Source organism: Paramacrobiotus metropolitanus, unplaced genomic scaffold (assembly GCF_019649055.1).
Source record: "Paramacrobiotus metropolitanus isolate TYO unplaced genomic scaffold, Prichtersi_v1.0 Parri_scaffold0000052, whole genome shotgun sequence".
In the NCBI taxonomy this organism is placed as follows: domain Eukaryota; kingdom Metazoa; phylum Tardigrada; class Eutardigrada; order Parachela; family Macrobiotidae; genus Paramacrobiotus; species Paramacrobiotus metropolitanus.
The window spans coordinates 59,545-82,201 of record NW_026570272.1 but is presented as its reverse complement, the minus strand read 5'-3'; positions in this window follow the sequence as shown (position 1 = coordinate 82,201).

The following is a 22,657-nucleotide window of genomic DNA, read 5'->3' as shown; positions in this document are numbered from 1 at the left end:
GTTACTGGCAGCAGCGTGACGTTTGCCATTCAGCCTACTATGCTAACTTGCACTTGCAGTTGCAGCAGTTGGACTTGGGTACTTCTAGTAGAAGCAGCAAAACAGAAAACTAGCAAACTGTTTCCCTCCTGCGTCTTTTCATAAAACTTGAAATACTTTTGTGTGGATAGTGTTAGAAGACAGTCAAGACACAACGTTGACTGATCAGCTCATGAGTCTTACAGGCGTCTGAGGCAGATGCTAGATGTTCTCCATCGCAATTTTCAACGATCTCCACGTAGTACCCCATAGCATCACGCAATCAATGCCTATTTACGGAGCCGAGGGCTCGGTGTACGCCTGGAATGCGGTCGACATGCTGGTGGACGGCGAGCTGCAGCACGGCCGCGTCATCAACGTGGCGGATGGGGGCCTGATCGTCGATTTCCAGTGTAGCGCACAGCGCGCGCAGTTCGTGGCCTTCGGCCGCCTCTTCCGCTCCTGGTTTATGTCGAAGGGGGCCGTGCGGGTTCTGTTGCGACACCGTCCAGACGCGGCGTGGATGTGGTATCCGGGCAGCGTGGTCCCTTTGGAAGACTACTACCGGGCAGCATTCGTGGAGGTGTCCCTGCCCCAGGGGAGGGTCCGCGAGCTGCTCCCCTGGGAGCAGGTGCGCTACAACTTTTCTCCTGAGGATTTGGAGAAGCGCCGTGTCAGCCCGGGGGATTTTGTGGTGCGGTCGTGTCGCTTGGCCGTCCCCACTGAACAGGGGTGGCGCAGCGGGTCGTGGAGATCTTTTGCGGCGAGGGGAACCGCTAATAACGCGTCCCAAGGGGAACCGCTAATACTAACAACGCGCTGCCAGTCGCGTGTGGATGCGTGGATGCGCATGACTGGCGCGTGCACCTGTTGTTCATGCTGTTGCATAACTAACTTTCATTTGTCATGGGAAGCGTATCGATAGTCTTGGGTGGTATGTTGGAAAGTGTGATTACGGAAAAGAATGTCCTTGGAAATGTTGTGAACTGAATGCAATGGCATGTGGCTAGACGGTCTCATTTTGTGGTAGTGTGTTTCTGGCGGAAATGATAAAATCATTCTGACTTTACGATCTGTGCAGAATACAGCTTACGGTATTAAACGACTAAACATCGTTGTTACGGGATATCGTAAAGGTCACAGACGTAGCCGTGTAAAGATACGGGTAACAAACTGGTGCCGAAACCGTGGAAGCAGCCCGTCCAATGCATGCTGGGACCGGCCGTAGCTCAGCTTAGAGGAGGTCGTCGAAGCGTCCCAAGGGGACACCGCATCCAAGGTCACGGGACATACAGCAGAGGTGTTGGTCACCAGCCGAGTGGCCACCGCGTGGTCCATGTGGTACACGTCACAATTGGAGAGCAACGTCGCAGTGTATTTGAGCGTCTCGGCGCAGTGGATTGGCAGCGTCACCAAGTCCCGCGACCACGGAGGACGCTGAAGCGACTGCAGGACCACGATGTTGTTGTTCGGGTGCGCAACAGACATGTGGTAGATCGGAGTGGTCCCAGTGGATCTGGAAACCGGCGCCGAAGCGCGTGGCGCAGCGAACGGTCAGCACAGGGGACAGCACAGGGATCACCACAAGGGAGAGCGCGAAGGCAACCAGTGTCCAGCCGGATCGGACCAACCGGCGTATTCAGTTTCAGTGATCCGGAGGCTACGTATGCTGATCGGTATCAGCAAGGACTACGTATGCAGCGTCAAAGAGGACGTCGGCAGAATCCATGGCAGACATTTGCTATGATGACCGTGAAGCATCACAGGGCGGAGATGCAGTCGGACACAAAGACGTTTGGACCTGCACAAGAGCCGCTACAGATGTCTGGTCAGTACCCATAATGCCCATTCGCATAAACGGACGACCTGCTACTGCATTGGTGGATACCGGCGCCAGCTTGTCGGTGGTCAACATGAGCTTTGTGCGTGGCATGGGTTGCGAAGTGGTGCCGGACAGCGTCGAAGTCACGATGGCCGGCAACCGCGTAGTGCGCACAACTAGCCGTGTCTTCCTGGAAGAGGAGGTATGTGGGTTGAAAGGAACCATACCATTCCAGGTATTCGATGGGTTCAACAGTGGCAGATATGACGCGATGATCGCGTGCAATGTTACCGGTATACCCGGCATATTGGTTGATGTTGCAAACAACAGGTTGCTTGGACCAAGCGACTACGTGTTGACGAAGGGGCTCACCGAAGTGCAACGATCAACGCTCGGACTGTCCAAGGAGGAACAGTTGAAGCGAATGTCCACATTGAAGAGCAGCGGCGGTGCCGGTCAGCCAACGTCTAGCCGTGGTCAACCAGCAGTGGCAAAGGTCACCGGCAAGTTCGGCAGCACCGCTGTGGGCCGCAACGGGCAGTCACAGGGCCAACCCTAGGGGCAAGTTACCAGTGCCGCAGCAACAGTCCCAGCCCAGCGGGAAGCGGCAAGGCTGCAGCCAAGAGTGAAGGCATTCATGATGGCACTTCTTCATCAGGAGACTGGTGGTGGACAAGTCCTTCAGCAGCCCAGACTGGCCGTCGCAATGGACGGTGTCCATGAGTTGGATATGGACAACTGGGACTATTCTTGGCCTAAAGTCCCGATTACCCAATTCGATATTGGTGACGCTCGTACACAAGATAAAGTGGAAGAGTTTTCAGCCTTCCTGGAACAGTTTGCCGATCTGTTCCATACAGATGACAAGATGACGGGAATGGCCAAAGTGGAACCATTCAAGATTGTACTGCAGCCCGGCACGAAGCCGCGCTATCAAGGTCAGTACCGCAGAACTCCGAAAGAATTCGAAGAGATGGAGCGGCAGGTAAAGGACATGTTGGCGAAAGGGGTGATAAAGCGTTCAAAGAGCAGCTGGTGCTCGCCCTCGATGCTGGTCGACAAGGACCACGGCGCAGCAAAGCGGATGTGCTCTGACATGCGAGGGGTCAACGCGGTCACGGTTGCCGACCGGTATCCACTCCCCAACGTGGATGACTGTCTGCAGGTGCTCTCCAAGGCGAAGTATATCACCACAATGGATCTGCAGTCAGGTTTCTGGCAGATGCCATTAGCGGAAGAGTCGAAGCCCATTACAGCATTTCAAGCAGCCGGTGGTCTGTACGAGTATAACGTGGTATGCTTCGGTTTGCGCAACGCCCCGGCACATTTTCAGCGGACGATGAATGATGTCCTGCACGGAATGCTGTTCGAGAATATGTTTTGTTTCCTCGACGACGTTGTGTGTAGGCACGAAACATTGAAGGAACACAAAGAAGTCGTCGGTGAGATTTGCATTCGGTTCCGTCGTTACGGATTGATTTCGAAGCCCGGTAAGTGTCACTTTTTGAAGTCACGCTGCAAAGTTCTCGGGTTTATTGTCACACCAGAAGGCATTAAACCGGATCCCGGGAAGGTCACAGCGGTCCAGAATTTCCCACGACCCGTGACATTGAAAGCGTGCCGTTCCTTCTTGGGCCTCTGCGGTTACTATCGCCGCTTCATCAAGGGATTCTCGGCGATAGTGGAGCCGCTAACCCGGCTGACAAAGAAAGATATTACGTTCGAGTGGTCCCAAGAACAGCAAGAGGCGTTCGACGCGATGCGACATGCTTTGTGCACTGCCCCTGTGCTGGTCCACTTCGACGCTGACCGAGACATTGAAGTCCATCCAGATGCGTCGGCCTACGCAATCGGAGTTGTCGTAGTGCAGAGAGATGAAGAGGACCGGGAGCGTGTGGTGGCCTACGGAAGCCGCAGACTAAACAAGGCGGAGTGCAACTACACCACCACTGAACGCGAGTGTCTTGCGATTGTGTACACCTGTGAAAAGTTTCGGTATTATTTACTGGGGCGTCTGGTGACTGTGGTAACGGACCACCACAGTCTGTGCTGGCTCATCAATGTCCAGGGACCCAGCTCCCGCCTTGTACGATGGGCACTCGAGCTGCAGGAATTCGACTTGCGAATTATCCATAAAGCGGGAAAAATCCAAGCCGACGGGGACTGCCTGTCCCGCTACCCTGCGGAGCCGCTGCAGTTTAACGCTATTATTGCGGATAAAATTGGTATGAACATTGACATTGCAGCCGAGCAAAAAGAAGATGCGTTTTGCAGCGATATTGTACAGCGGATGCCACACGAGAAGAATGTGCCGGAAGACATACGTACTCCAGGAAGGCATACTGTACAGATGGTGGAAGTCACAGGGGACGAAGCGCATGTTGCTGGTGCTGCCAAAGAAGTTGCGGTTTGAAGTCCTGGCCTTTCTACATGATGACCCGCTGTCTGATCATCTGGGATTCGACCGAACTTGGGAAAAGGTTAGCAAACGTGTGACCTTTCCAGACATGCTGAGTTTCGTAAAGACATACGTTGAGTCATGTGTCAAATGTCAAGCCAGAAACCGTCCTACTGTGAAAAGTTGCTGGTCCAGTCCAGAGCTTTTGTCCGGATGTGCCGTTCCACACGGTGGCGACGGATAACCTCGGACCACTGCCCCGGATCCGTGCTGGATACAAGTTCATAATTGTTGCCACTGACTTGTTCAGCAAGTGGACATGTGCAAAGGCGCTGACTGAGCAGAATGCGACAAGTGTCGCAAAGATCCTCCTTTACAAAGTCTTCTTGAAGTTTTCGATGCCAGAAAAGGTCCTGAGCGACAGGGGAACGCCGTTCCTGAACAACTTGAGCGCAGAACTGTACGAGCTGCTCAGCATTCACCGCACTACTACATCAGGATATCGGCCACAGTGCAACGGCACGACGGAACGCTTCAACCAGACTTTAGCGCACATGCTTGCGAAATATGTGACGCCTACGCAAAAGAATTGGGATGAACTGCTACCTTTTGTTGTTTTTAGATACAACACGAGCCGCCATGACAGCACCGGATATTCCCCGTTTTACATGCTGTATGGGCGTGAACCGACGCTCCCAGTGGACTTGGCACTCCCAACGGCGAAAGAGCCGTTTGTCCGTAATGTGGCAGACCGGTTAAGAGACGTCCATGCAGAGGCCCATGCCCGGATTGAAGCAAGTCACAATCAGACTTGGGCGCGTGATGACCACCCGGAAGTGGAGTACTTCCCCGGTGACATAGTCTGGGTGTATTGCCCCGCGGGAGAAGTCGGTAGGGCAACAAAGCTGCTGAGCAGATGGACCGGTCCGTACCTGGTCTTACGGCGCACAAGACCAGTGAACTACGAAGTGCACACCCAAGGCCGGAAGCGGCGGAAAACGTTTGTGGTACATGTATCAAAGTTGAAATTGTTCAAGGACAGAAACGCCATGTACGATGACCCTGATGACGATATTCCGACAAAGAAAGCAACCTTCTACATCGGCGACGGAAATGAGTCATCTGATGCAGAAGACGTCGATGGTCAAGAAAACGCTGGCAGCACGCATGGAGGCTGGGAAGAGCCGGCCGGAGGTAATGCGGAAATGGACCAGGACAATGGTGGCTACCAAAAAGTAAGTGGTCAATCAGTTTCCGACGATGAGGAGCTGAACGATACGGTGGTCAAAGATGAAGAGGACATTGTGGTCGTGAACGGCGATCGTGTTGGTAACGAGACCATCGATCACCGGGAGCTGGAAGATGACTTTACTGACGAAACGCGGTACTTCTCGAACGATGAGGATTTTGACAGTGACGCCGGTGACGAGAAGGACGGTGCAAACAGTGTGGACACCTACCCGGTTGAAGCCACAGGGGAAGCCCAAGGGGAACCGGCAGGCGGAGTGGACATGTATGGCCAACCGTACAACAATGTTGGACCTGAGCCGGTGGTCGAGACGCGCCGCTCGGGCCGTGCAAACAAAGGAGAACGCACCACGAAGCGCTACATCGAGGAGTTTGGCTCGCCCTTAGCGCCTGACATGGAAGGTCACCAGCAACTGCCAACCGGTAACCACAACACGTCAACGGTGTTCAACTCGCGCATTGAGCCGCAAGCAACGATGTCCAGACTGCTATTCATGTCGATGTTGGTTCTCAGCATCGTTAGCGGAAGTTACGGAGTGAAAGTGGAAGTCTGCAACTGCAACCAGCCGCAGTATGTGGGAGTGGTCAGTTTCCAGCAACAGTTTAACTGTAAAGCACAGAATACGAGCCTGAAGTCTATGCCTGTGAATTTCGACTTGTGGACTCGAAAGCCGGATGGAAAAACCTTTAAAGGTTATGTATGCCGGCAGTGGGACAACCAACTACACATTGCGGAAAGCTTTTTGTGGCAGACGGATACCACAAGAGACGTGGCGCATGTGCCCACCAGTGCACAGGACTGCTGGACGATGGTGCAGACCATGAAATGCGGTAACTCGCCTATGGTCAAAGCAGGACGCGTATGGAGTTACACAGCTACGCCAACTGGCGAAGGAAGTTGGAATAGCGTAAAAGATTTCACAACCAGAAACTGTGAAATGGAAGAAGTAACGTTGGAACAGAATTGTGACAGCTGCCCGGTGGTAAGCGTGATTGGAGAAATCAGCCATAAACGTTCTGATGGATACTCAGTTCAAGGACAGCGTACATTCGTATGGAGAGAAGTGGAAGCAGTAAGGAAGCCATGTGAAGTAAAGAAAATTACACAGTGGCAGGGAAGTCTATACGCTGAAGCGGACGGACTGCGATTACGCGACTCAATTCATCAGCTGGATTTCATCCTGGGAAATGTCACAGCGGTGTGCGGTACAGTACGTTATCAGTTGATTACTATAGCGCAACAACCGGACTTGTTTGTTACACTGTACACTGAAGACAGGAAACCGCTGAATGTCAGTCAAGCACGGGATCAGCTGAACGGAGTAAAGAAACCGGCGCCCAGTAAGTTCAAGAGAAGGAGGCCATTGCGACGCGGCAGACGGGATGTCGGTGGTGACAACTTTACACTTGACCTGGACCAGATCCTGCAGCCGCATCTGCAGTTCGAACAAGATATGCAAACGGAATATCTGAAGGCTGTGGGCGACGCGGTGAACACACTCGACTGCCAAGTGGCCCGTGCGCGTTTGAGTAATGTATACGCGCTTTCGCGGTTATCCGGTGTCCTAGCGGCGCGCGAAATGCAACTTCGGAGATGCCAGTCACTGGAGAGTATGGGAACGTTTGGTATTATACTCCAGTGTCGAGCAGCGGTAATGGATTTCGAAGTACACAACGGCTCCAAATGTGGACCACAGCCTACGAGCGGAAACTTCACAATTGCTACCGACGTTTACACCCTTGCCAGTTACACCGAGTGCTACTGGAAATCTGCGGTTGTGAATTTCAACGGTAAACCGTATGAAGCAAGAAACGGACAGTGGGTGTTGGTGAAACCGGTCAGTAGTGTCAATCACCTGCTCCTGGCGGCACATTTCAAAGAGTCCACAGACTTGTCTGGATCGGCACTGCAAGCGGTGGTTAAAAAAGATCACTTATTCCAGTTCAGCTTGCTTGGTCAACTTGCCGGCACAATGGATCAGCATGGGATCTCTGATGTTGGCCAGATTGTGCAAAGTGCGTCGAAGTCCGCACAAGTGCCAGAACTATTCTACCGAATGAAACTGTGGGAGAGCATTGGCGGAAGTATAGCAGGTATACTTATTTGCGCCTGTTTGCTTGTGTTGTTTTTGAAGTATGGCCGCAAACTGTTCGCGTGCCTATGGAGATGCCCGACGCGGAGAGGAAACCGGAAAGGGAAATCCGAACATGGAGCGCGAGTGACGGAAGAAGCGATAACCGACATAGAGGATGGCGCCGGTGGTCGGATGCATGGATCCGGAAGCGCCCCTGTGGACCTAGGGGAAGCCTCGAGGGTGGCCGTCAACAAAGATAGTGTCACCTGGAAGAAGGAAACGGATCCGTCCCTGCGCATCGTGGGATTTCTGCCTGAAGCCTGAAGCCTGACCGTCCCTTCCTTTTGGAGGACCAAAAGTCTGAAGGAGGGGGATATGCTAGCCGCATAACGCTGATAACGCGTCCGAAGGGGAACCGCTAATACTAACAACGCGCTGCCAGTCGCGTGTGGATGCGTGGATGCGCATGACCGGCGCGTGCACCTGTTGTTCATGCTGTTGCATAACTAACTTTCATTTGTCATGGGAAGTGTATCGATAGTCTTGGGTGGTATGTTGGAAAGTGTGATAACGGAAAAGAATGTCCTTGGAAATGTTGTGAACTGAATGCATTGGCATGTGGCTAGACGGTCTCATTTTGTGGTAGTGTGCTTCTGGCGGAAATGATGGAATCATTCTGACTTTACGATCTGTGCAGAATACAGCTTACGGTATTAAACGACTAAACATCGTTGTTACGGGATATCGTAAAGGTCATAGACGTAGCCGTGTAAAGATACGGGTAACACACTGAGGCCAAAAACATCGTAATGAATCGGTGGAATCCGATGAATGGAGATCGACTGCACAAGAGCGGCTCGGCAGCTCCGATCCGGCGGTCCATCCGAAACGGACTTGAGCTCAGAGCCGAACGCTCTGGCATACTACACACAAGAAAACTCCGTGCAAATAAACCATCGACGAGTGCGAGAGTTAACTCATCTGAACGAGTTAACTCGTTCAGAATGCCAGTGTAACGGCGGGACGCTCCGCCCTCCTGAGTAGCTATTCGCTGTTTCTGGGGATTTCCACCCCGCACATTGCTGCGCTGTTTTGACGGATCTGCAGCACAGTTGCACTGGCTGCAGAATCCTTCCTTGTTAGTCTGGTGTTGCTGCGCCACGGTGCGCATTAGATTCGGCAATAAAGCCTCATCCGGGTTTACCGCTGTTTCGCTGTCGAGGATACGCGTGGCGCCCATACGGCCCCGCGTTATACCAGAATTTTTTTCAAATTTCAAAATTAATTTTAAATATTTAAAAATTAATGTGAAAATTTGAAAAAATGGTAGAGCTCTGGTTCGGTGTCAAACCGATCTTCATACGTACGTGCATTTATGTACAACATTTGAAGAAGATCGGGCTATAATCAAACTTTTCGTACAGCTCAATCCATTTAAACTTTTTGGAATTTTCTTACAACCACAGCTCCCGAACCGGATGTTGCCCGCACAAACGGTTGACCATCTTCAATCATCATCTAACTACTCCACGTATTAACTAATATTTACTTACGACTTGCTTCGCCGTGAGTGGCTCTTCCTCCTGACGCTGAAGATAGCTGATGGTCTCATTGATCAGAGAGATGTAGAGCACCTTAAAGACTCGGCTCAGCTCCGGTTTGAATCCCACAAGGACGTGCAGCGACTGGTCCGCCCCAAAGGTGACAGGCAGCAGGCAAGAGCGCACCACAAAGTCGCTTTCCCGCACGCCTCCCTGCCTGCACGCCCCACCCGCGGGCGGTGGGCGCACCTGGGCCACGGGCAGAATCTCGCGGACCGTTCGGTTGGGCAGCTGCACCTCCACGTACTGAGCTCCCTCATACAGACAGGATTCAATGGGAACAACGCGTCCCGGGTACCAGATCCAGGCGCCGTCGGGTTGGCGACGCAGCAGCGCTTCCACCTCCGTCGTCGCGCGTTCCGCGTTCGTCGTGCAATGGAAGATGCGCCCGTACTCGACTAACTGCGCGCGCTGTTCAGGACACTGGAAATCAACGATCAGTCCCTTCTCCGCCACGTTGATCACCTCGCCGTGCGGCAGCTGGCCGTCGATTACCACGTCGACGGCGTTCCACGCGCTAACGGAATGCTCATAGTCTCCGTACACCAACATGGCTGGAGCTGGTTTAGTGGTTTAACGTCCGCACACATTCAGGGCAAGAGCCCAGTTCGAAGCAGACACTAACAACAACCAAAATTCTCCAGAATACACAGTAGTTAGGCTCAAGATTCAGTCACGAAGGTTTCAACGAAGGAAATCTGTGACACACGCTTAAAAAAATCGCACTTTGAACCTTAACAAACAGCAAATAACTGCACGGCAATGATGCATCACATATCTGCATCGAGCAGGCAATTTTGGGAGCGCAAAAACGTGCGACATTTTGCTTTACGGCGTGCTTTCATTCCAGTCTGTAACTTAACTTTGCAGTTTGCACCTTACTGCTGCCTATAAATGTATTGCCTACCGAATTCAGTGCTTCAATTTACAGTAATTAAAACAGTTACTGTAATTAACCGTTAATTTAAAACAGTTAGTTAACGCTATGTGTTCCAAGTTAATAAACGCCAGGCGGTCAACGAATTAATCAATACTCTGTACACCATATTATCCGCAAAATGTTTGATTCTAATAAACCCGTTATTAATTAATTAATTTTAATTAGACATTTTAACACGTCGTGGTAAGTTATGTTAAAGACTTATGCGTCCTACGCGCACTTTCTGGTTTAAGGCGGCCTCATAGTTCACCGAAAACGGCAGTTTCGACTAAAAGGTGTCCAAATTTCGAATAACTATGAGGACACCATTCCCCGACTCTCCGTCCCATTTTTACGGATGACTATGAGGGGACATGACCGTGTTGAAACCGAAACGTCGAAATTCGTGGTTTCGACGACTTCGGTGTAGGAGAGGATGGCTCCTCCCTAATACGGTCTCCGTTTGTTTTCGCCCAATCATACATACGTTTGCCCAAGCGGCCACTGCCCACCTGGACGCCCAGATTATTAATACATTTATATCATGTACCTATATATATGTACTAATTATTATTACATAAATGCACCTCATGTAACACAACCCCTTTTTGTTAAACAGACATTTTAAATACTAAAATAGTTACATCTGTACGCACATTTTTCCATATCTGTAAGTCAGTACATATCATACTTACATGATTTTCCATCTGTGAGCCGTTTGGAAAGTTTACGTAAGTTTTACATTTGCTTATTAAATTGTAGCAAAATGCCTCGTAAAACATTAACAGTATAAAAAAATTAATACCGAATAACTCGGAATTCAGAGCAGCTGTGTGAACATTGCAAGGCATTTGGGGATAACAATAAATATGGAAAGCTACTAATGAAGTATTTTGTGCCAAAAATTACCGTGAGTTGGTAGATTGCCAAACTGAAAGTTTATGAAAAAATTAGTTTCTCAGATTTGGCAAATTATGCAGTATAATGTGCATAATTACTTGTTGAAATGTTGTTTGATCTATTGCAAAGCCTCTACTCACTCATCCTACTCGTAATCGACATGTACTGCACAGTACAGTATTTATTTCCAAATAATACTATAATACTCGGCTTGCCATAAGCCTAATGCCGGCTTGCCATAATGCAGCCTTCAACCGCCCTGGGCGGTGACTTCCAACCGATTCAGCGGGCGGTTGCCTACTTCCTGTCAAAAGAATATAGCCGAAGCACGGACAACTATGAGGAACACAACTTTCGGACACAACGACGGGACGGTAAGTCGGAGTGACCGTGTCGTGGGAAATCCGTGACCACGAAAACTCCGTCAGTACCGTCCCGTCGAGAAACGTTTTCTCCGTCTCAGAAAACGGTTCACTATGGGGCCGCCTTTACGCTACCAGAATGTGTTTGGATGAGCAATTAACACTAATTATGATGTTATTAATTAGCTGTTAAGATTGTGGATACCCGATAGGCGTTAGCAGTACTTATTATTGGGTAATTATTGAGGTGTACGATTACGGCATATCGCAGTGAAATGTAAGCATTAAAATGTGTGCACATGAGTTTGTATGAGAAATATCTAAATTGGCGACTTTGACGCTCGAATATGCTACTCTCGAGTAGCTTTTTCTAGAGCAACATTTACGAATATTTGGGGCGTGGATACAAACGTGCAAAAGACACATCATCGCAATATTGACCAGTTGTGAGCGCTTATCTTATCTCGTGCGTTACTCAGCTTTTTCAGAATTCTCACAATTGTCAGGATTTACTAAATTTCCGGTCTATATTGAACCGGACTAGTGTTTCAGATCAAGCTTTAAACAACATTACAGCAGCGCATTTAAACGCCGCAGTCTTCATTAAAAGGAATTCTTGCCTCCTGGCAGTGACGCAGTCCCATAATTCGCAGACGCGACAAATAAGACGTTATTACGCTAGTTTCGAGAATGCCAACAAAAAACGACTTGGATTGACAAAGTTACTGAGCTGCATAAAGTGACGAATTTAAAAGAGAGTCGAGAACGATGTGCACATCCAAAAGGAGAAATCTATGAAACCGGAAACGGAAATACAAGTCAACGTGCGCCAGGGCAGCGGTAGTTGCCACCTGTTGGCGGTCACTGCTGATCAGGATGCACCGACAGCCGGCCGCCGTCCAGCCGGCAGATGCATTCATAGCGCCATCACAGCTCAGTGTTCAGTGACTTCTGTGCCGCCGAGCGCGCGGCTGTGGCAGGCACCTGTGTTGCGGGCTCTATCCAACCAATCACCGACCGACACCGTCATTTTCTCCTCCTTCCGTGCGTTCAGGTTCAGCCGTTGCGAAACACTTGCAGATTGGCATTATTAATTTCCTATGGAAAAATATCCGTTAATTTACGAAATCCCGGTTTCCGTCTGGTAAGTCTTCAGGTTTAAATATTGAATTTTTTCTCGCGTTAACAGGATTTTTGCGATGTGTTTTACTTTTGCCCCACGCACGATTTTTAAAAAGGCCTATAATGGCAACAGGAGTGAAGGACTAAAAATGAGTGGCAGGAATTTTTGTTTGGGAGACGTGATGTGAATTCACTGTAATTCCACAGAGTGGCAGCAATGGTTGTGTTCTCCAGCCAGGTCGATGCATGGAACGCCGTGGAGGTCTTGATCCACAACGGGCTTTTGCAGCACGGCAGAGTGGTGGACGTGGTGGACGGCGGCCTGGTCATCGATTTCAACAGCACCGCCCAACGCCCGCGATTCATCAGATACGGCCGCATCTTTCACTGCGATAACGAACCGCGGACTTGTTCGCTCCTGCGCCCCACCGATGATATGCAGGTGCTGTTGCGCTCCTCGCCTGATCAACCCTGGACGTGGTATCCGGGGCGGGTTGTCGACCTGGGCGGTTACCCCGCCAACGACCATTTTGCCTTGGTGGAAACGCTGTGGTTCTACCGCGTTGTCCGGGAGCTGCTACCCGCCCAGCAAGTGCGCCCCTCGCCCTCACCCGAAGACTTAATACAGCGCTGCGTCGGTGAGCAGACGTTCGTTGTCCGCAACTGCCCGCTGCCCGATTCCTTCTGGTCGGAAGAGGAGCAGCCATATCTTACGGAACTCCTTAAATGGCATCTCAATAATAAGACCATGAAAGATGTGTGGTGCACGGAGATTGACAACCTTGCAATGATGTATGTACAGCGCCGCGATGCGTCTCTCGGCCCCTTGACGGCTGACGATATGGTAAATACCGTTATTATCGAATTAAATTATTGGCCCCGTCCTACAACAGCCGACCCCCCTTAAGGTGGTCTGTAAAAATTCAAGACCTCACCTGTATAGGTAAACGTAATTATATATGCCCAAGCCTGTAATCTTCAAGTGTACCCAATTAAAACATGGCTTTTGATGTTCTTGGGCAAAAGGCAAGAGGCCATCAACATAAGAAAATATGCATACGCGTAATACTACATAAAATGATTCGAATTTAAACGTTAAAGAAACAACCAAAATCGTTAGCGCCGTCTGGCCGTTTAGGTCGCATATTCATAGTGCCCAAAACAGCAGCAGCATTTCCTTTAACAACTGCCAGACTGAATCTCTGCTTTAAAAATGCAGTAGAGCGGGGTTCTCCTGTCATGTCGCGAATCGTTCTACCAGCCAAACATGGTTTTTAAGACTTTGTAGCGTTTGTTTTCAGCGTTGGCTTTGTAGGATGCGGCATTCAGGTGGTCGAAAGAGACGCGATCCGGCGGCTGGCCATTTCCATTGATGCCCAGACAGATCGCCAGCTTGGAAACGGTGAAGAAAAAGCGCAAGCGGTCGGCCAGCCTGGTAACTCCCATGGTGTTGCCGGTGGAGCTACTGGCGTCTGTCTTCCAGACGCTGGAGTTCAGCGACCGCGTCCGCTGCCGGCGTGTGTCCCGGCAATGGAACCGTCTCCTTACTGCAGCAGAGTTCCCCGCTGTGTACGTCTCCGGCGGACACGGCAACGACGCGACGTACTGGCTGGTGGCTAGCCTGCTGAAATGTCTGAGCAGCCGCGTAAAGGTCACGGCCATCATGCATCTGACCGGCGAGCAGTCAGCGCCGATCCTCGCCTTGATCGGCCACCTTCTCCAGGGCCAACGCTGGCCGGTGCTGGTGTTCTACCGGTGCGAGTTTGGTGATTATTACGCGCAGGATGTGACCATCGCAACGGCCATCAACGCCATCGTGTCGGGGTGTTCGGTCTATGAGATCGTGGTGTGGCAGGAGTGCCGCTTGACTGACCGCTATTTGCAGGCCGTCGTATCGCATTATGCGTTTGGTACACAGCCCAGCGATGGTTTCCGAATGCAGTTGTGGGAGATTTTTGAGAAAAATATTCTCTGGCAGCGGACCCGGCACGCCAACGTAATCGAATGGATTGCCGAGTGCATTACGAAGAAGCGGGAAAGGGAGATTACCGAGGAGATCATCACGGTACTCGGTCATTTGTTTATCATTCGCACTATTTTGACTGCCGTTTCGCCAAGTAAATCCAATTTTCTATGTAGCTTCATTTATAATTAAAAAAACCAACCAGAAAACTAAGAAATTTCAAGGACTTCCGGTGCTTAAACAAATCACCGCGCCCGCTGCGAAGTTGAAAATTTGTCGACTGGAACCCGCCCGGCGCGAAATCAGCCTGATATTTGCCTTTGCAGCACATAGGAATATGCAACGTCAATCAAACTTGGTATTTTATTCGCAATATTCATTTCAGCGAGCACCACTCAGTAAATAAAATCAAATAAAAAATTTATGCCAATTAACATGGGATGGGTCTGTACACAAAACACTCATAGGGTTACCACGCATAATCTCCAAACTTAAATGTTGAAACAAAAAAACAAGGGGAGCGACTCTCGCCGGTCCTCATAAACAGTTTCTTGCCAATCCCTTTTAACGAAACTTGGAATAGTGCAAGACGCGAGTGTTAGGATCATTTGAATATTGGCTAGCGCCGCATCCAGTATTAGCTGGTGCTTGTTACATTTGCAGAGTCTCCACTGTTACCAGAGCGTAGATCCGCGCGTGTCCACACCATACCGCGGTCGGCACTGGACGATGTCCAGCATCATCTCCGATTTGGATGCCGCGAAGCTGACAGCCCTCACTGTGGCGGCCTTGAGCGCAGGGGTGGACGACTCATACTCTGGTACCTCTGAAGAGACGTGACTGGGTACGTAGCACTACATCGTGTAAACGCCGGGAAACAGTCGGTTTGGCTCACTCCGGATCTCTTTCTTGCATGGTTTTAAAATTAACATTCCGTAGTCAAACGATTTGTATACACTGGCGCAGAAAGATCTCTCTGTGCCGCTGAATAAGGCGCCCATCCTGAGAAGCGGCATAGAGAGATTGAGCGGGAAATGATTAAGCTACTATGAGTACTAGACCCTTTATTGGCGATCTTTCGGATTCTATTTTTATTGACACAAGTTCCAAAAAAAGGGTAGTAAGTAAAAACGGCGTGTTGCGAATTGTATAGGTCAGAATTAGCGTACGTTGTCGTGTGTCAGTGGGATATAAATAGAAAGCGCAGAAGATGAATATTTTTGAGCATTTTACACCCTGTCCACGCCAAGTTGGCGGCATCCATTTAAAAAATTCCCATGAGCCACTGGTCCATACATTTACTTTGTTAAACATTAAGGTGATAACTGAATCTATCCAACACTATTTGCAACTGGGGTTTCCAAGATTTGAGCTTGTTACGAATTACAGAAATTTTAAAACTAGAGCGGACCACTTTCAAAGTGCGCTGCAGTTCAGCTGTCGCGGTTTCGTCCCTCCCACCTAAAATTCGTTTTAAATTCCCTTTAAGACGTAGCCCAAGGACGCCAAATCTGTTGACTTGGCCATCCATTGGCCCTTCGGGGTGCACTGCACATCATTAACTTGATGCCACTCCTGGGTCAGGGCACCGGTATAACGGTGGGCGTGGCCAAATTGTAGGACGACCTCCTTCGCGAGGTCACCATACAGCCGAGGGAAGGCCTCCTTGAACAAGCACCACAAAATACGATTCACGAGGTGTTGGGCATTAGCTTTTTCACTATCATCTTCAGCATAAGCGCGCGACCCTCCAATGTAATAGTTTTCAATGGACACCATCCCTTTTTTCAACTAGTGCTTTGTTTTGGCGCTAAAACGTTTTGCTCCCCTTGACGTTTTGCAGGTTTCGTCTAGCCGTTGACTTTTAGTTTTTGTTCGCGAAGCACGCTATTAGGGGTCCTCAAACTAATCTCAATTCCAAGCGCCAAAAGTCGTTCCTGAATTTCTGGCTGAAATGAATTGTGTTTCAGCACTGCCATGACTCATTCCATCGATGCCTTCGCTTCGGAAGGTGTTTCTCACGGAATCACAATCGAAAACCGATTGAATTTTTGTTCAATAAATGCGCAAAAGAAAACTACACCAGAAACTATAAAGAGATCTGGAAAGCATGCGCGACATGATCCGGCAACAAATCAGAATGCCATGCCGCCAACTTGGCGTGGACAGGGTGTATATACACCCTGTCCACGCAAACTTGCCGGTGTCCGTTTAAAAAATTCGCATGAACCCCTGGCCCATGATTTTAACACTATTAAACTTTTGCGTAATCACTGATTGTGAGTACAGTACATCTGACACCATTTGCACCTGCGGTTTCCAGGATTCGAGATAATTACGAATTCCAGGAATTTTAAAACTCAAACAGACCTCTCTGAAAAGCGTTGCTCCCACATAACATTCATTTTAAGTTCCCAGTTATGCCGTAGTCCAAAGGCACCGAATCCTTTGACTTAAAACCCTTCGAGACGTCCCTACTGGTTCAGGACAGTGGTGTAGCTGTGGGCGTGATCTAAATGCAGGGATGTCGCCAACTGGGCATGGACAGTTGCAGCTTAGCTCATTTCCGAGCAGACAATCCTGAGGCACTGATCAGCCGGCTAGTCATAGTTAAAATTTCAACAGAAACCGCATAAAATCAGATATCTAGTCACGTACAGCCAAACAAATTAACTGTTTTTAAGCGGTATGTAGGCTTTCCAATCTTACCAAAGTGTGGATCCGCGTGTTTTCACTTTCCACTACCGCGATGGGGACTGGACGGTGCCCAGTGTTATTTAAACCCATTTGGATTCTTCAAAGCTGACCGCGATCACTGCGGAGACCTTGGTGGTCAATTCTTTATGTGCCAGATATTTGCGCCTAGTTATTGCATGGCTGTTCTTTGTTATAGAAAGTCGTGATGTCTTGAACGAACGGCATAATCTTTATTATGTCCGCTCGGGACAGCAGCAAACAACCAGCTAAACTTATGACAAAACAACAACACTGGACATTAGTATCCCGTTGCTACGGCGCATTATCCGTAGGGCATCATTCCAGATTCACGAGATACTCGTACAACCTTTGTACGAGTACTTACATACACTACAAAAGTATTTCCTACAAATACTTCCCTAGTGCAATAGGCAGAGGCGGTACGTACTTAATGTTTATTACGGAATGGGAGGCACATCGTACAATAAAGTTACAGTACTGTACTATTACGGTAAGTTTTTAATAGGTAATTCAATGTAATGTCCTACACTTCAGATGAAGCAATTCAAACGTTGCCTTTTTAAAATCAACCAGCACGAGCGATAATTTTTCTCTTATATTTCATCGCGGGTGTGTTATAAGCGGAAAAGCGGGCACTTCGTAATAAAGTCAGCAAAGAACGCTGGAAGCAACCCAGCGTTCTATTGCTACTTTGATACGGAGTTCACCACATACAATACTGCGTAAAGGTTTTGTAACATATTCTTTTAGTGTTTGCAAATGGATTTCGCAAGGGAATACTCAGTCCCAACGATAAGCAAAGCAATAAAACATAGGCCTTCATTGAATCTCTACCATGCTGTGAATTATCGCGAACGACAATTAATAGCAGATAAAAACGAACATGATGACCTTTCCCGGGCACCGGCAACTGCACGCTCTGCAGTGAGTGTCCGGTGTCATGCTGAACTAGCTGACCCAGCGTAATTACCCATACAGCGTCATTTTCAGTCAGTTTGTCCGCAAGTTTTCTCGTATCTGTCGCTCTGAAATCTGAAAAGCACTGTAGTGATAAGGTGGCTAACTTACCACTCGCAGAGATTTGAGACCAAGAACAGCGCGTAGTTTTTGAGGGCTACCAGGAGGAGGACTGTACAAAAAATTTGTGTATACGATTTAAGAACTGGAGAACAGCTGATTCGCTCTCATAACCGGGGATCCAGCTAAACTGATAAACTACGCAGACTGATATTTATTTCCTCTGTGGACTCACAACGGCGGCACAAGTGTCAGTGTTCATGGGAGGCAAAGGATTGGACTGCACGCCGCGATGAACGAGGAAATTCATAATTCCGTATCTTTTATATAACCAGATATGTGATAAACAAAATGAACCAAACTGGGTATCCAGAAAACTAAGCAATGAAATGGAAAGTACTCAAAAGTTATTGGACGGTTAAGAAGAGATTTATCCCGCAAAAACGATATTAGGCCGGATGGTAGCGAGATGTCGGAAGTCGACAAAGAACGTACTAAGCGATGGCGTCATGACCGAATGCCGTGTCAGTTAAAAAACCAAAAAAAAGTGTACGAGTAGCTGTGGAGGAAAATTCATGTACATTGTCGGAAAACGTATCCGGCCCCCGGTGTTGCAGTCCACCTGGCATTCCCTGTAATTGGGGCTGTGCATTCTTCGGCTGGGAGAAAAAGATTCACAATTTATGCGGGAGAATTCGAAAAATATTAATATATATGGCCTGAACAGCATGAATAACAACTTTCTCCTCCAAGACTCCAAGATTACATGGAGGAAACCCTAATGAAACTTTACTGTTCACTCCTTTCGCCCATCTCATCAAGCAAGCAAGAAATTTTGCGAGGATGACGAGGTTTACTTTCTTCCACAAAAAAAGAAACAACCCTGATTACGATCGTATGCGCGTTGTGATTCTGAAAGACCATGCACTGCCTGTGCCACGTGCAGCTTGCATACTCCTATATCCGACCCGAATCACCCGATAAACCCAGTGACAATACATTCAAAGTAGCAATTACGAATCCTTCACGGCACAAAGCCACCATAGAATATAGTTCAAAATTTTGCGGCGCAACAGCTGACGTAGGATACACCAATCTTGTTACTAAGGTACTGGATCACATTACGCTTATAAATGCGACAGGTGAATTCCCCCAAGTGATTCTATCGAATGTCCAGTATCCACTTAGCCACTATTAGATAAAAAATGGTAAGTGGAAAGGAAACTTGTCGGGTTGAAATCACGCTTTCACGATTAAACATTTCACTTTCGTTTCACTTTCATTTCATAACCACGAGGACCCTTGCGTGAAATGTGAAGTGAATTGAAACGTCAATCTGCTTGAAATGGCGATATTTTAAAATCGCTTGAAATGCATCGAATGTGGACGAAATTAGCACGATCAACAATGAGAGTACATACAATCTGACTAAATGAGGACGCTACGGTCTATGTTAAAAAGCCAGCGAACAGCCTTTTTTGCCCGCTGAGGCTGGTTGATCAATGCAGCGTCTCTGTTGTGACTATAAACAGACCGAAGACAGCGGATTCCAGTGCTGCCAAAAAGCGCAAGCTGAATGCTGCCTTGCTGTATCGATTGATCGGCACATGTGTGTGTGAGTGGTTTAATCCGCTCGCATTCACTTACACACGTATGAGTGTGGCTGTCTGTGCGCGTACGAGCTGTAGAAACCGGTTTTCGCTGTCTTCGCTAGAACGCACACCCTAAACCCGTAGCTTCCTTTCTTGCTCGCATTGTATTCCCCACGTTGTAGGTTTTGGTTTACGAACACTGCATAAGGCATCACTGCAGAGGAGACACTGATGCCGTAAGAGCTCGTTTTTTCTAGAGAAAAAGTTTGATTTTCGTAGGTTTTAAGTGCACAGGTAATTTCAGAATTTCGAGCACTGAAACAGTACAACATGACCGCGCAGGAATGTGCAGCTTACCTGCACACCGGTGGCTAATTGCGATGCGGTGCGACTAGTGAGTAGTGACGATGTCGTCACAAGAAAAAATTTGTAAAACAGAACGTCAGGCATGTGAATAAAGGAAGTGAACGGTTAGTGTACGGGGTCAAAGGTAGTTCCTCAAAAAGACAGCGTACCGAAAGAAATGTGGTGCAAAATGGTTGTGCACGGAAAGGAAGGCAGCGCAAAAGGTAGTATACGGAATAAAAGGTAGGGAAAGGTAGTGTACGAAGTGGTCATCAAAATCTATTTACACACTTACTGGTCAATTAAATTAGTGGCCAGCCAAGAACCTTCGTATCGGAAGCTTCATATACTGTACTGATGGCGGTCGCCGCGATTGCCAAATTCAATATATTATTAGACCGGAAGCACTGATGGCATTTCAACTGCGCCACTGCCAGTCTGCAGCTGTGTCTCAAGCTTTTGTCGTCGTACGAATGCCTAATCGAAAGTTTATTAACATAGTACGCACTCACTATTATGATGATAGTTTTTTAATGGTTTGAAGCTTCATACATTCACGGTAGGTCAACAACACTACTCACTATTATTGTATGTGGTGCTCGTCTTGTTTTGTGCACGGAAGAAAAGCGCTTAGCAACAGCGTGAAGTGAGCACTAAGCTAATTTATACAGCAGTTACAGCTTTACAAAAAGGCGAATGAAAAAAATATTATTACTTCATTATTCAATAAACTGTAGAATAAATATATACTGTACAAGCAGTATATACAAGCCCATCCAACAATTCTTTGACCGCTGTAAGCGGGAATTTAAAGAAACGTGGGCTTGAACCATTTAATGTGCTTCGACACGTCACGCCACATGGGTCTGCGTATTCTGCGTAAATAAGCACCAAATCTGCATGTGTTGCAGTTACTGTATCTGTGATATACAATGTAATATGTTTAGCATTATTTATTGCCATCATAATTTATATTAATTTTATGCTTTTGTAACAGTATTATCTTTGCTTTGCAATACAATATCGCGGTGGTACTTAATATCCATATTACTTTCAAATTACTGATTGCAACATGCCCGGGCTAAAGATGATTGATTCCACGTTGGTCTAATAATGGTCTATTAATTGTGATCTAATATATTGGTTGAATATTTATAAATATATCTGCCACTACACTACGATGCGTATTTGCATTACTGTGCGCGATTTATATGCGCTGCGCTTACAGCGGTCAAAGAATTGTTGGATGGGCTTGTATATAAGCAGTATATAAATATATACTATATATACTGTACAAGCTTGTCCGGTAATTCCTGCCGGTTCAATACAGCGAAATACGCAAATTTGCGTGTTACGCCAAACGTAGTGTAGTGGCAATCGCTATAGCGCATACTTCGCGCTAAATATGTGCCATCTGTACCTTTACGACAGAAATTACCGGACAAGCTTGTACAAGCCGGTCCGGATGATGAGCACGATAAAGAACAGCAAAAAATGTAAATTCATGGGTTACGCCAAACAACATACAACGCCACGCTACGCCACACTGTTTAAACACGTAACATGCGTTTCGCTGGCTGGTGGCCTGCTGCGCACCTGATAATTTATTGAGAATAATTGTAATTGCCTGGCGGATGGTGGCTAGAAAACGGTCGGTGCAGTAAGGGACAATCTAACTGCGGAGCGCATTTACGCATTGTGGTAAACGTAGTGTAGTGGCCATCGTGCTCAGCGCTAATATCGCGCTAAATATGCATTAGCTGTACCTTTACGTGCTCATTACACGGACAGGCTTGTACATCTAGAATATACGGCATATACGGAACATGGAATATACAGATACAGTACTGCTTTGAAAATCGTGTTTTTAGCAATTCGAATCTGCACTTTTTTGGAGGATAAATTTTTATTAAAACGTTTCGAATTACGTATTTCGACGATAAAGTAAGTCATTCTTTGCGCCATGTTCAGGCGCCAAATCATGTTCAGTTTTTTTGCGCTTAATATATATGCACAGCACCAGAAAATAAAAAATAACCGACAAAAAATCATTCGCTCACTGATGTTATCTAAGTATTGAAGAAAATCACTTTCATGTGTCTCTCATCTGTCTTAACTGATTGTTAATTCTTAGACAAATGCAATAAAGTGACTTAATAATACGAAGCTAGTACGAGTTTGTAATAGCAAAAGCGATACATTTGGAGAACGCCTTCTACGATGATTATAGTATTCGTGAAGAAGTACGCGCACATGGAAAATTCCTAACATGTGGAATAGGAATAGGAATAGGAATAGGAAATAGGAATAGGAATAGGAATAGGAATAGGAATAGGAATAGGAATAGGAAACATGTGGAAAATTCCTAACACCACCGATACTAGTATCGGTGGTGTTAGGAATTTTCCACATGTTTCCTATTCCTAGCTGAGTTATGTGGCTATTATTAAATGTAAACAAATGACCTTTAAAATGACGTCATAATGCGGGGGGTCTTCACAGAGCAGATGTGGCACTAATAAAAATTAATAGAATGGGATGGAAACAAATATTGGCG